The 12177-nt window shown below is 40.0% G+C and overlaps 1 protein-coding gene across 50 annotated transcripts in view; it reads left to right on the top strand.

Moving 5' to 3' along the window:
* PHF21A (PHD finger protein 21A) overlaps positions 1-12177 on the top strand; it is a 173959-nt gene that overhangs the window by 43021 nt on the left and 118761 nt on the right. The window lies entirely within an intron of this gene.

Raw genomic sequence — 12177 nt, 5'->3', positions numbered from 1 at the left:
ACTTCTGATTGTGTTTGTATTGCGTTTTCATTTAACTAAGGGGAGAAATAAATTTTGAGAACTATGTGGAATAGATACGAGTCGTTAATGTTTCAGAATAGAATCTTTTCCAAGCTGAGTGCACAACTGCTCCCCCCCTCATGTTCTTATGCTTCTCTGTTCCCCCATCTTGTCTTCTCCAGAGACAGGAGGTGTTTCAGATCCGGGAATCACCAAATTAAGATTGGGAGGAGGGGGCATGGTGGAGACAAATTTGTAAGGAAAAATATAAACAGAGTTTGTTAGCATGTATTTGGCTCTGAAAGTGATTCAGTTCTCTAAAGTCAAAATAATGTGCGTTAAAGCGTTCTAGCTTTAGAGTTCTTTTAGCTGAGCCTCCTTATAGTTTCAGGGTTAGTTTGACAAGATGCCAATGAATGAGTCACTTTTGCTGAAAAATTCACGTGTTCCAGCAGGGAAAGGAGGTGAGAACTGATTAGTGGAGTAGGGGGTGGGGGTTGCTGTCCCAGCGTTGAGGCAACCTAACACTCCATTTGGGGAAAATGGGGCAATTAAAAAAAAATTTGTTTGTTTGAAATTTTTCTGAGGACTAACGTAAAGATTTAGTTTATTTCTGTAACTTTTTATTTAATGTTTTTCTACTAAGGACCTCACTTAAGAGAACATTGCAGCCATTTGTGTTCAGTCAGACATTTCATCAAGTGGTAAGCTCCATCATGTGAACTGAGTTTGGATTTTAGAAACAAGAATTTTAAAAAATGTCTAGCATTAGGAAAACCTTAGGTGTACAAAGTAAAGAGAACTAGAGTTAGAAACTGAATGTAATCTTGCAATTGAATTTACCTAACTTAAAACCACCTTTTTTGATAGAACAGAAAATTGATCATTTTTAGGTAGGATGGTACTGAAGGAAGCACTTTATAGAAAGTTCAGAAGGTGGTCCTTCCTCAGACTAATTTCCAGCGTGAAATATTGATGCCTACTTTAAAATAGTTTTATTTTAGAACAGAGTCCTGATGCTGAGTGCCCAGCTGTTTGTTTTTACTTTGCAAAGGATCCGCTTAGCCGCTGGCGAAACTTAGTTTAATAACTAAAATCTGAATTACCTTACTTACATGACTAATATTTTAATTTAACATTAATTTTCCTGGTTGTGAGGAAAATTTTAAATACAGAAAAGTGTAAGGAATGTCATTTTCCAGAATTAACAATTATTAACCCTTTGTCATTATTTGTTTCCACTCTTCTTCCATATGCATTTTTCTGTAACCTTTTTTTCTATACCCACTTGAAGACTGAATTATACAAGTAATAGATGCATACGTTCTCTTATTTCGCTTTATTGGAAAAACGTTGCCGATAGTCTTTAACTCTTACAGCGGGCACTCATCGGTCCTGTTCTTATTGCTGCCTCGATCTTTGATGCGTGTTCGGTTCCTTCCTCAAGACTCATTAGGAAATGGTGCTCCATTTGGGAAAACATGGTCTTTAGTCAGCTTCCTTCATGGCTAGAACTCAGTGACTTTCACTGAATTCTTGGTTAGAAGGTTCCGGTGCCTTCAAACGGTAACTTGAGATCTCTGCGTAGGAATTCTCCACGGCCGGTTCCGAAGTCGGCTCCTGCACCTGCTCGCCTTTCACTTGAGGTTGACAGTTTTAACTCAGGAAATCCCCAGACTTGATTGGCTGAATAAATTATGTGTTACGTAGCCATTAAAAACCTTGGTTTCAAAAATACTTTAATGAAATAGGAACGTGCTCGTGATAAAATAGTGAAAAAGCACACGCGGCTTGATTTGCATTACTATCCCATTTTTGTGTGTGCTGTGTGTATAGATGTGTGTAGACGTGTAAATGGATATCAAAACAGTGTCAGTATAAAATATTGTTGGCAGGTGATGAAGTTACAGGTAGTTTATTTTTTTATTCTCTTATGTTTATTTGCTAAATTCTTCACAATATATGTTTCCCTTTTATAATCAGAAATAGTCAAGAAACATCATTTAAACAAATTTTGAACACCAAACGGTTGTCTGTCCCAGGGATAGTTAGCATTTACAAAGCTAAGGATATTCTCCTCATGGTGTGTGAGCCACTCTAACCTGAGAATCCGACTGTTTTAAAAACTAGCAATGCTGCAGTGTGGGAGCAGCTATTAATTTCTTTAAGCAGGTTCATTCTCCTTCTGCACCCCTCCTCCCTCATTTTTGACGTGCGCGTGTGGTCTTTGCTTGTCGGAATAGAGATTCTGATATTGGAGGCAACACACTTAGTTGCTTTGGTGCTCTGCTTTCATTTTACTTCATTATAGAAGCAATCTTAACATCCCAGAGTTTGTTGCTCGTGCCTGTGGTGAGTCAGGCTGAAGCCAGAGTAGTTGTGTCTTTGGTTTCCCCTGTCTTGAACAGTTTGCCACCCCGCCTCCCTTCACCTGGCGCTCTCCTGGCAGCTTAAATGTTACTTCCCCAGAGCACCTAGCCCTGAAACCCCTTCCTCCTGTCAAAATCAACTGTATCCATTATAATCTCTCATTGAATCTTTTGTTTTCCTTTATAGCTATACTATTTAGGAGTAGGTTCAGCTGTGAATGGCTGAAAACTCCAAATACAAATGGCTTGAACAGGGTAGAATTTTATTTCTCTCTCCTGTAAAAGCTCTGTAGGGGTAGCGGGGCTGGTGACAGTGGTTCCAGCATCAGGGAACCCAGGCTCCTCCTGTTCTGTGGCTCTGCCGTTCTCAGCGTGAAGCTTCCACATCATAGTCCAAAATAGCTGCTCCATCTGGTAAGAAGGGGGGAAGCAACGAAGAGCGAGCCCTGTATTTGTAAGGATGTTTACTGGAAGTTGCTTGCCCCACTTCCAGTCAGATCCTGTTGGTTAGAACTTAGTCTCGTGCCCCAACCAGGGGTAAGTGTAGTCTATTCCAGGTGGCCATGGCAGATAAAATGCACGGACTCTGGTGCTGAGTAAAGAAGGGGAAAATCAATACTGGGGATAATTACCAATTTCTGCCACAATAGCTTATCACAATTTATATTTATGTATATGTGATATTATTTTTTTAATATCTGTCTTCCTCACTAGACTGTTAGTTTCAGGAAGTCAGGGAAGATGACTTATTGTCTTATTTACGTCTTTCTTCTGAGTATTTAGTGTAATATTTAGCATAAAACTATGTAGCATGGAAAAGCATTTGTATTTCTTAAATGAATTATTTTATTTATTTTTAAAGATTTTATTTTTTTCCTTTTTCTCCCCAAAGCCCCCGGTACATAGTTGTGTATTCTTCGTTGTGAGTCCTTCTAGTTGTGGCATGTGGGACGCTGCCTCAGCGTGGTTTGGTGAGCGGTGCCATGTCCGCGCCCAGGATTCGAACCAACGAAACACTGGGCCGCCTGCAGCGGAGCGCACGAACTTAACCACTCGGCCACGGGGCCAGCCCCTTAAATGAATTATTTTATCCACCTGATGTTTTTCTCTCCTTATAGAGAATTTTTTTTAAGCAATCCGTCTTGCTTTTTATACTTTTAAAATGTAAAGCATTATGAACATCTTCTTACGTTTTTGAGTGTTTAAAAACGTGATTTTTGGTAGCATCAAATATTGAGTGGTCTGGCTAGATTATAGTTTAACTGTCCCTCTATTGTTTAATGATAGGATGTTTCCAGTTTTTTGCTATTATAAATATTCCTATAATAAACACCGTTGTATGTGAATCCATTTCTCTCTCATTGCTGTAGGATGAATCCATGGGTGTGAGGTTACTGGGTGTGTTGGTCAGATGTTGCCGTAACAGTTCTGCATAACAAACCAGTGTTTGATTGAGTGGCTTACAACACTCAGCGTTTACTTTCACGCTAGGCTTATGGATCACCTGGGGTCCTCCTGATCCTGCCTGGGCTTGGCCAGGCTCATGGGCTTCAGTTTGTGGGTTCGCTGGCCCTGCCTCCAGGCTGGCGGCTGGGTTAGATCCACTCTCAATGTGTTCATCCCGAGGCCTTGCCTGGTGATGTGGCAGCTCCCTGGGGCATGCTCATTTCTTGGTTTATCACCAGAAAGCAAGAAGGAAGCCAAACTACGAAAACACATTTTAAGCCTCTGCTGGCATCAGGTCTTTAAACAGCTCATTAGTCAAAACAAGTCCTGTGGCCAGGCCTTGCAAAATTACATGACAAGGGGTGTGGATGTATAATTTTATAAGAGAGAGAATATAAAGAATTGAGAGCAATAATCCATCTACCACACTGGTCAACAGGTATAAAAAAAACTTTCATTATATTAAAAATAAAAAACTTTTACCATTTTTTCCAAATAACCTCCAGAAAAGGCTGTGTCAGATGAACAGCAGACAGGAGCGCACCTAGTCTTTTCCGGGAGACACCCTGGGGGGCAGGCAGCACTTTGCTGACTTGGAACATGGATGAATGTGTATCTGATGCTTCTCTGAAGGTGTGTTTTTCATGCCGTTTGTCCATGGTACAAATATTCCATGGGATTATCTTTTGGTTTTAAGTTTTGTTTTTCTCCCAACCTTTCTCCTATTTTTATTCCTTTTTAGAGAGATAGACCCCTTCATAGTCTTTGGTCTTTGCTGCTGGTTTGCTTTTCTGACTGTTGAAAAATTATAGTCTCTCTTCCTTACAGATTGCTTAACATAACACAAGATGAAGTACTTTTCTGAGTTTAATAAATACTTGCCGTTTATGGAACCATTCTCATTTTAGATGTGAACATATTTTAGTCAAATGGATTCTGAAGCCTTTGGGAGAGAAGTTTCTGTTCCTGCCATAACTAATTATGTTTCTGATGCAGAGAACAACATACTTTAAGCTAAGTAGGTGACTTGAACAGTAGACTGGATGTCGGGGGGACCCTGGAAGTTTGATTCTGTTCCTGGCTCTGTAACAGACTTGTTGATAGATTCTGAGTTCTTAAATAATTTAATGCGTCTGTTTCCTTATTTATGGAATGTTTGGATAATGCCTTTTAGGAGTTAATGAACCTACCTGTTGCATGCACTGAATATTTTTGGAGGTAAGTTCTATTTCAATGGAAAAAGTTGGCTTTAGTTGTGGTGGTGAACTTCGTCTCACGTGTAACACCTTCACCTTACATGTGAAGTACCACTTTTTTAAGGAGCTGAGAACATTTCACATTTAGCTCAGCCATGAGTACATCATAATACATAAACTGAAACATGGACTATTTGTGACTTAGCCGTGATTGTATAATTAATCAGTATCAGATTCAAGACTAGAATGCACATCACTGTACTCTTCATTCAGTTTTATTTAATAAATTATATCCTTAAATCACTCTGTAGACCTTTATCTATCAAATATTTTGTAAAATAGGACGTTAGGCACAATAATTACATTGCCTGTAGGCTTCATTGCCTTGGAGTCAAGTACATAGATTAGTTCTTGTAGTCCAGTAATGGCAACCTGACACGTGACTCTCCAGCCTCTAGACCAGTAACCATAGATTGTTGCTCTCTCTCATTCACAACCAAACTAGTGTGATTGGCACATCACATTGGAATTTAGAATTCTTTTCTTAGAGATCCTTGAGTTATGATGGTTATCTGACCTCATCTCAAAAGCTTAGGCGTCCCCTGGGATTTAGTCTAGTTCAGCCCTCTGGTGTGATGTTTATGTGAAACCATTGGTTCAGTTGTTTGTTGAGTTGACTGCCTCTTGTGTGCACAGAACATGAGCTCCTTCTCCTTTGTGTGACATATAGGAAATGTAGTATTTCAGATTTCTCCTCGTGAAATCCTTTTGGCTTATATTCAGCCAAGATGAGATGAATGAAGGGCTCAGAAATACTGGCCAAGAACATGAAAATTCTGAAGATTGAGAGGTTGTACGCCTGTGATATGACTGTGGTTCCCAGTCCTACCTTATCTCCTGTTTTTTTAACCTTTTTTCTAAGATAGAGAAGCTTGATGAAGTAACTCATACTTTAATAATGCCATGCCATGTTATCGTAGGACATTTGACCTGAGTATGGTGGAGGAAATCAAGTCAGTTGGTGACTTGTACCAAATGTAGTAATCTTCTTCCTTGGTAGGTTGGAACAATCTTGTTCTCAGTTCATCCTCATCATTTATTTTTGATTCTGGCAAGTGCAATGACTTTTTAAATTCAGTTGGAAATTCTTAACCCTCGTCATCAGGTGTTACATGTCTTGACACTGGGCTCCTGGAGTCTAGCGTATTTTGTTTCCTCTTTGCTCATCTCTTATGTAGTGAAGAGCAGTTGCTTCAAGCGATGAAAATCTGGTCAAAGCCCAAGTTGTGGAAGTTTTTTCAAGCCCTGTGTTTAGGGACTCTCTGCTTTGCCTCTTTGGAGAACATTAATCTCATTTTTGGCTGGTAGGTGGTGTGCACAGCAAATGCTTAATAGGGCCCTTAGCCACCTTCCCACTACATCAGTAAATTAATTTGTGCTTTTAGGTCATCTATTCCTTCCAATTTAATCTGTTTTTTCAAATTTATTTATCATTCTAAGATTCTGACTCATCTGTTTATTCCACATACATTTATTGAGAGTTTTCTATGGTGAAAGCCACGGTACTGGCCCCTGGCGGATGCAGACGATGAAAGTCCTACTGTTACCCTGTAACTGGTCCTCACCGGCAGGGTGTTCAAGCTCTTCAGCACTGACACCGTTAGCAACCCATTCTCGATGGCTCGTCTTGCGTTCTTTCCTGGCATACGTGCCCATGAGTTACCTGATGTCACCTTTATTTACTGGGCTCCCTCAAGACTCTCTGCCTTTGCATATGCTGTGTTCTCTACAGCTGGTATTCTCTTTCCTCTTTGCCTGGCAAATTCCTGCTCACCCTTTGAAGACCAAGTTCGAGCAAAGATCCTCTAGAAAGCTCTCCTTGACTTCTTTCCACTCTCCAGGCTGTTAGACACCCCTCTTCAGTGTACCCATGGTCTTGTGCCTCTCTCTCTTACTTGTACTCATTGCATTGTGTTGTAATTATTTGTAAGCCCCTCGAGGACAGGGAGAGTGTCTTGCTTATGTTTGTACCCCTGAAGCCTGTCATGGTAGATATGTAGCAAGTGTTTTTGAAGGTATTAATTCATTATGCTTTCAAGAAGCTCGTGGTCTCGTACGTGGCCAAGGATGTCCATACTAAGGCATTTACCATTAAAAGAAGATTCCCATTCAAATAGTTCAATTCCCTTTTGTAGGGGGAAAATATTCTCAATATTGTTTCCTACTTGAATGTTTTAAGAACGTTCCATAACGTTATTAACTCTGTTCCATTTTAGAGCAGCTTTATCTTAGTTTCAGAAAAGGAAAACTTTTATAAAGTGAAGTAATACAAACTAGTGAATGAGTCTGGGCCAGCCATCTGGAAACCTGCTGCATCTGGAAACAGTCTCCGCTGTGGCGTTGCTCCATCGCTGAGCTCCTTCTGTCGTACCTCCTCTGAGTCCTCTTCAGGCGGCTTCTCCTGACCTTATAAAACAGGCTTACATGTCTTGTATCCTTTTAAACAACAAAATTCCTTCCTTTGTTTCTTAATTTCTTTCTGCCGTTGCCAAATCTCTCTTTGTCCCTTCATTATTAAACTTCTTAAAAGCTTAGTCTCTGTGATGTTACTTTTTCCTTACCTTCTAGTCCTTGATCAGCCCCGCTGCCATCAGTGACCATCTTCATTCTGCGCTGGTGGACTCACTGAAACTTCTAGTAACAGAACCGCCAAATTTAAAGAACGTTCTTCAGACTTCATCTTCCTTGAACTAACTGTAGCATTTCGTATTAATGACCATTTCTCTCTTAACGTTTTCTTCTTCAAAGAACTTTCATCGTTCCTTCCTAGTTTTCCTTTTACGTTTTGGAATGCACCTACTCAGCTTCTTGCTCAGGCAATTTCTTCCTCAGCCTGCCCTTTAAAAATGAATATCCTGTGGTGGTCTGTCCTTGTCTTCCTTTTCATCTTGCTCTCTTTTTCACCTGTGGGTGACATCCTGCCTTCAACCACCACTGAATGCCACTCAACTCCGAATCTTTATTTCCTCTTCACTCTCTCTTAGGCTCCAGACAGATGAGCGTTTTCAGCTTTTTCCTCCTGGATGTACCTAAGCTCCAGATTTTCCAAACAGCGCCCTAAATCGCTCCCACCTCAAATTCTACTCTTTTCTGTTTTTGGTTAATGAGACCCCATTCATCCCGTCACCAACCGGAAACCTGGAAACCATCATGGACTTTTTCTCTCTCTGGATCGCTCATCCGTGATTACAAAGTCCTGTTTATTCAGGCTCCTCAGTATTGCCCATACCCTCCTACACTCTTTCCGTGGCATTGCCTTGCATCTAGTCCCTATGTCTTATGATCCAACCTTTCCCCTATTATCAGGATGATCTAAAATACAACCCTTGTTTGTTGTTTTTCTGCTTGAGATCCTTCAGTACCTCCCCTTCCCTGATATTCTAGGAAAAAATCTAGACTCCTTACCATGGCTCAGAAAACCCCTCGTATCTCACCTGTGCCCACCTCTCCGCTGAACTTGTACGTATCTTGTCCTCCACCCTTGTCACATACCGACATTTTCTTGGTTATGCTCTATTGTTTCTTCAACCTGGCATAGTCTTTCTGATCTTCTGAGCTTAGTGCAAACCTAGGGTCATTGTCTACCGTTTGACCCAGCAGGCTCCTTCACAGGACAGTATAGTACAGAAAGGGCCACACAAGAAAACTGAGAACAACTGCGAAGAAATCAGGGTGCATTAGCAAGCAATACGTAAGAGTTAGCTATATATGCATGTTTTGAAGTGCTTAACTGAGTGGAAAGATGAATGGAAGGTGAAAAAAAGAAAATCGTAAAACAGGTATAGAATCTGGCTAATGATTTAAGATATAAGATGTTAAAAAAGCACATTCGTCTATAGTCATTCATGGTCATTTATGCCTGAAGATGCATGGGGAGAAGTCCAGATTACTTAGAATCATTCACATGGAGCTTTTAGCAGTGATCACCTCTAAGAAGTGGGATTCAAGAGAGGGGACCTAGGAAGCTGGCACTTTTAACTTTATATATTCTTTTATTATTGGAATTTATTTTTTATAAGGATCATATATTAATTTTTAAAACTATTAAAGTATAATATAAGTACAGAAAACTACACACATACATGTATTTATTTATATGTGTGTACATATGGCTCAAATGTATTTTTACGAACTGAAACACCTGGGTAACTAGCATCCGTGTCAGTACCAGCTGTTTCTCTCATCACTGCAGAAACCCCTTTTTGCTTTCTTCAGTTTGCTACCCCTGCCCCACCAGAGAAACTACTATTGTGACTTTGAACAGCAGAGATTAGTTTTGCTTATATATGAAATCAAATAGGATGTCCTCTTTTCTCTCTGGCTTATTTTGTTCAACACTGTGTTTATGAGATTACATCTATTTCTTTGGAAGTCTTTTAAAAAACTTTTATTTTGGAACAATTAGAAAGTCGTTGGAAGTTGTCTTTTGACATTTTAAATCACTAAAGAAAAAAGTTTGTCATCCCCTGGGTATACCCACCCTCACACCTGTTGGCATAGTTAATGCTTTTCTTGCAAATTGATAGCTCCTTGCTCTAGTGCTCTTATCACAGTTCTTTAACTAGTTGTTTGTATGTTTATCTCCCTTCTAGATTGTGAGTCCCTAAGAACTGTGTTCCTTTCCTCCTTAAAACCCACTGTATACCTGGTGCTTCACACACAGTGGTACTTAAACAATGTTTGTTAAAGAGAAGCATGAACTTCTAGTCCTGGGTGTGCCGCTTACTGACCGGCCTTGTGATTGCTGAATTTCTCTCAACTGGTTTCCTCATCTCTAACATGGGCATGATAATTGTGTCAGTTCAGATGCTGTTAGCAGTATGTAACTAAAAGTGGCTATAACAGTAAGTGGACTTACTGATTCATCTAATAAGTTGCTAGAGTTGTCCATTTCAGCAGCTCAGTGACAGCATCAGAACCCGTGTTCTGCTCATCTCTCTGCTCTGCCACCCTCAGTGTGTCAGCAAATGTTGCACGTGGGCACAGGATGGCTGCTGCAGCTCCAGGCTTTACGTCCTCACACACCAACATTCTGGGACCAAAACAGGACCAGTTCTTTTTAAATATCTCTTCTTAAGAGCAAGGAAAACCTTAATTAGAAGCCCTTCAACAGACTTTGCATCTCACTGACCACGGTTTTGTCACATGCCAACGGCTGAAGTAGTCACTGGCCAGAAGAGCCGTCCAAGACTGACTTATATCCTGAAGCTGAGGATTCGCCTCTCCAACATTCGGAGGCTGGGTACCCAAACAGAATCGGTTTTTGTTAGCAAGGCAGCAGAAGGGATGAAGAATAATGGATGTTGAGAAAGCAGTCAACAATGTCTGTCTCCCTCTACGGCAGTTTCCTCTACCAATGTAAATTAAATATAATGTATATCTGAAGATGTGTGAATCCTAAAATTCTGTCAAGTTAAAATATACCCTTAGAGCTTGTTACTGGTTTGGTGGATTATTTAAGAAGAGTCTTCCTTTGCCACCATAGCTAGCAACCAGCTTTAAGGCAAGAAATGCAGAAACGATTTTACTGTTCACCAAAGCAATATATTATAAGAAGGTAAACCTATTATAGACAGTGAAGTAATTTATTTTAAATGTGAACTATAAATTATTTTTTATCTTTTTGATATTTTAAAATTGCCTATAAACTATCACTACTATTGTTATTAATGTTAATCGTCCATGCCTTTGAAACATAGCAGCCCTGATGGCCCTTGGTTAAGAATTCCTTCACACCTGCATTATTCAGGAAAGCCAGAGTTTGTCAAAACCCAGTGGTATTTAGGGATTTCAGTTTTTTAAGATGTTGAACACTATAAATGACGGGCCAAATCACAGATTCCTTCATTTCTTTTTCCCAACAGATTTGGGTGAGAGAACCAGACAGGAAAAAGAAGTTTACTCTTGAGCTAGTGTCTTCACATGGTAGCTGGTTCGATGAGAGGCTGCCCTGCAAAATTATCTTTACAGAAGACACATTCCCCAAAGTTGGTTTCCTCTGAGTTTGGGAAGCAAATGTGTGCATCAGCAGGGACTGGCTGCCCTCTCAGACGAGCTGTGTCTGAAAAGCACAGTGATTCTTAGCTTCTGTCTGTAAAGCACCAGACATTCCTTTGCTCTGAAAATGAGGCCGTAGAAATCTTCAACTAATGTATTTAATTTGTCACCTTTTCTCCTACTCCCACCTCTGTCACCTTCTAAAAAGCCTCTCCTCGTTTTGCCCAAACAAATGTATCATTTTGACCAAGAAAAACTCTAAAGATAGAGATTGATTCTGAACTTAGTTCTCCTTATGAGCGGTGAGTGATTGTTGCCGGTCTCCTCTCATCCAGTGCTTCTGTCATCTAATACGGTAATTGGGGAAGAAATTTACACTGCCTCTCCTGGGGCACGAAGCACAGATAAACTTACCCTGAAAAGTTGTATTGCTTGAAGGAAAAGAATTTAGCGAAATTAGGGAATATGTTAATTGACAGAACTTGAAGTTTGTTTTTCTGAGTATGTATCTCATTTATTACAGATTCTAGAAGTTGGTCACGAATTTGAGGTAAATTTACAGAAGATTTTGAATTAATCAAGCGATGTCTTCTAATTAAGAATGAAGTAGCAGGCTTATTTTTTTTTTTTTAACATATTATTGGCAGTTTACCTTTTCCGTGGAATGTTTGATTTCTTTAATCCTAAGTGAAAAATCCCAGACTATTATTTGCACCTACAACTCCAAACTAAAGTCAAGTGGGCAAAAGTTAACAGTTGGAAGCCATTTAGAAACATCTCTCATAAAAACTGAAGACAGACTTTTCTTCCCCTGATTTCTGTTGGCCCTGTAAGTGAGTTCATAAGATGAAACAGGGCCTGCAGGTTCTCAGAAGTGCTGCCCCGAGCCTCACCTGCTGCTGAAGCTGCTCACATTATATATACGTCACTCCTTTACTTTTCCAGTATCCCTTTTTCGTGACTTCCGTTCCTCTTTTTACTTGCTTAATTATCTTCTTTGGGTATAAAGCTTTTTATAGCCATCACTTCCGGAGAGAAGTCGATTAGTTCTCTGAAGACAGAAAGACTGGTATGATTCTCTAGAGCAGGGATTCGTAACTGTGGCCTGC

This window comes from Equus caballus, chromosome 12 (assembly GCF_041296265.1).
Source record: "Equus caballus isolate H_3958 breed thoroughbred chromosome 12, TB-T2T, whole genome shotgun sequence".
Taxonomy (NCBI): Eukaryota; Metazoa; Chordata; class Mammalia; order Perissodactyla; family Equidae; genus Equus; species Equus caballus.
This window is presented reverse-complemented; position numbering and strand designations above follow the sequence as displayed.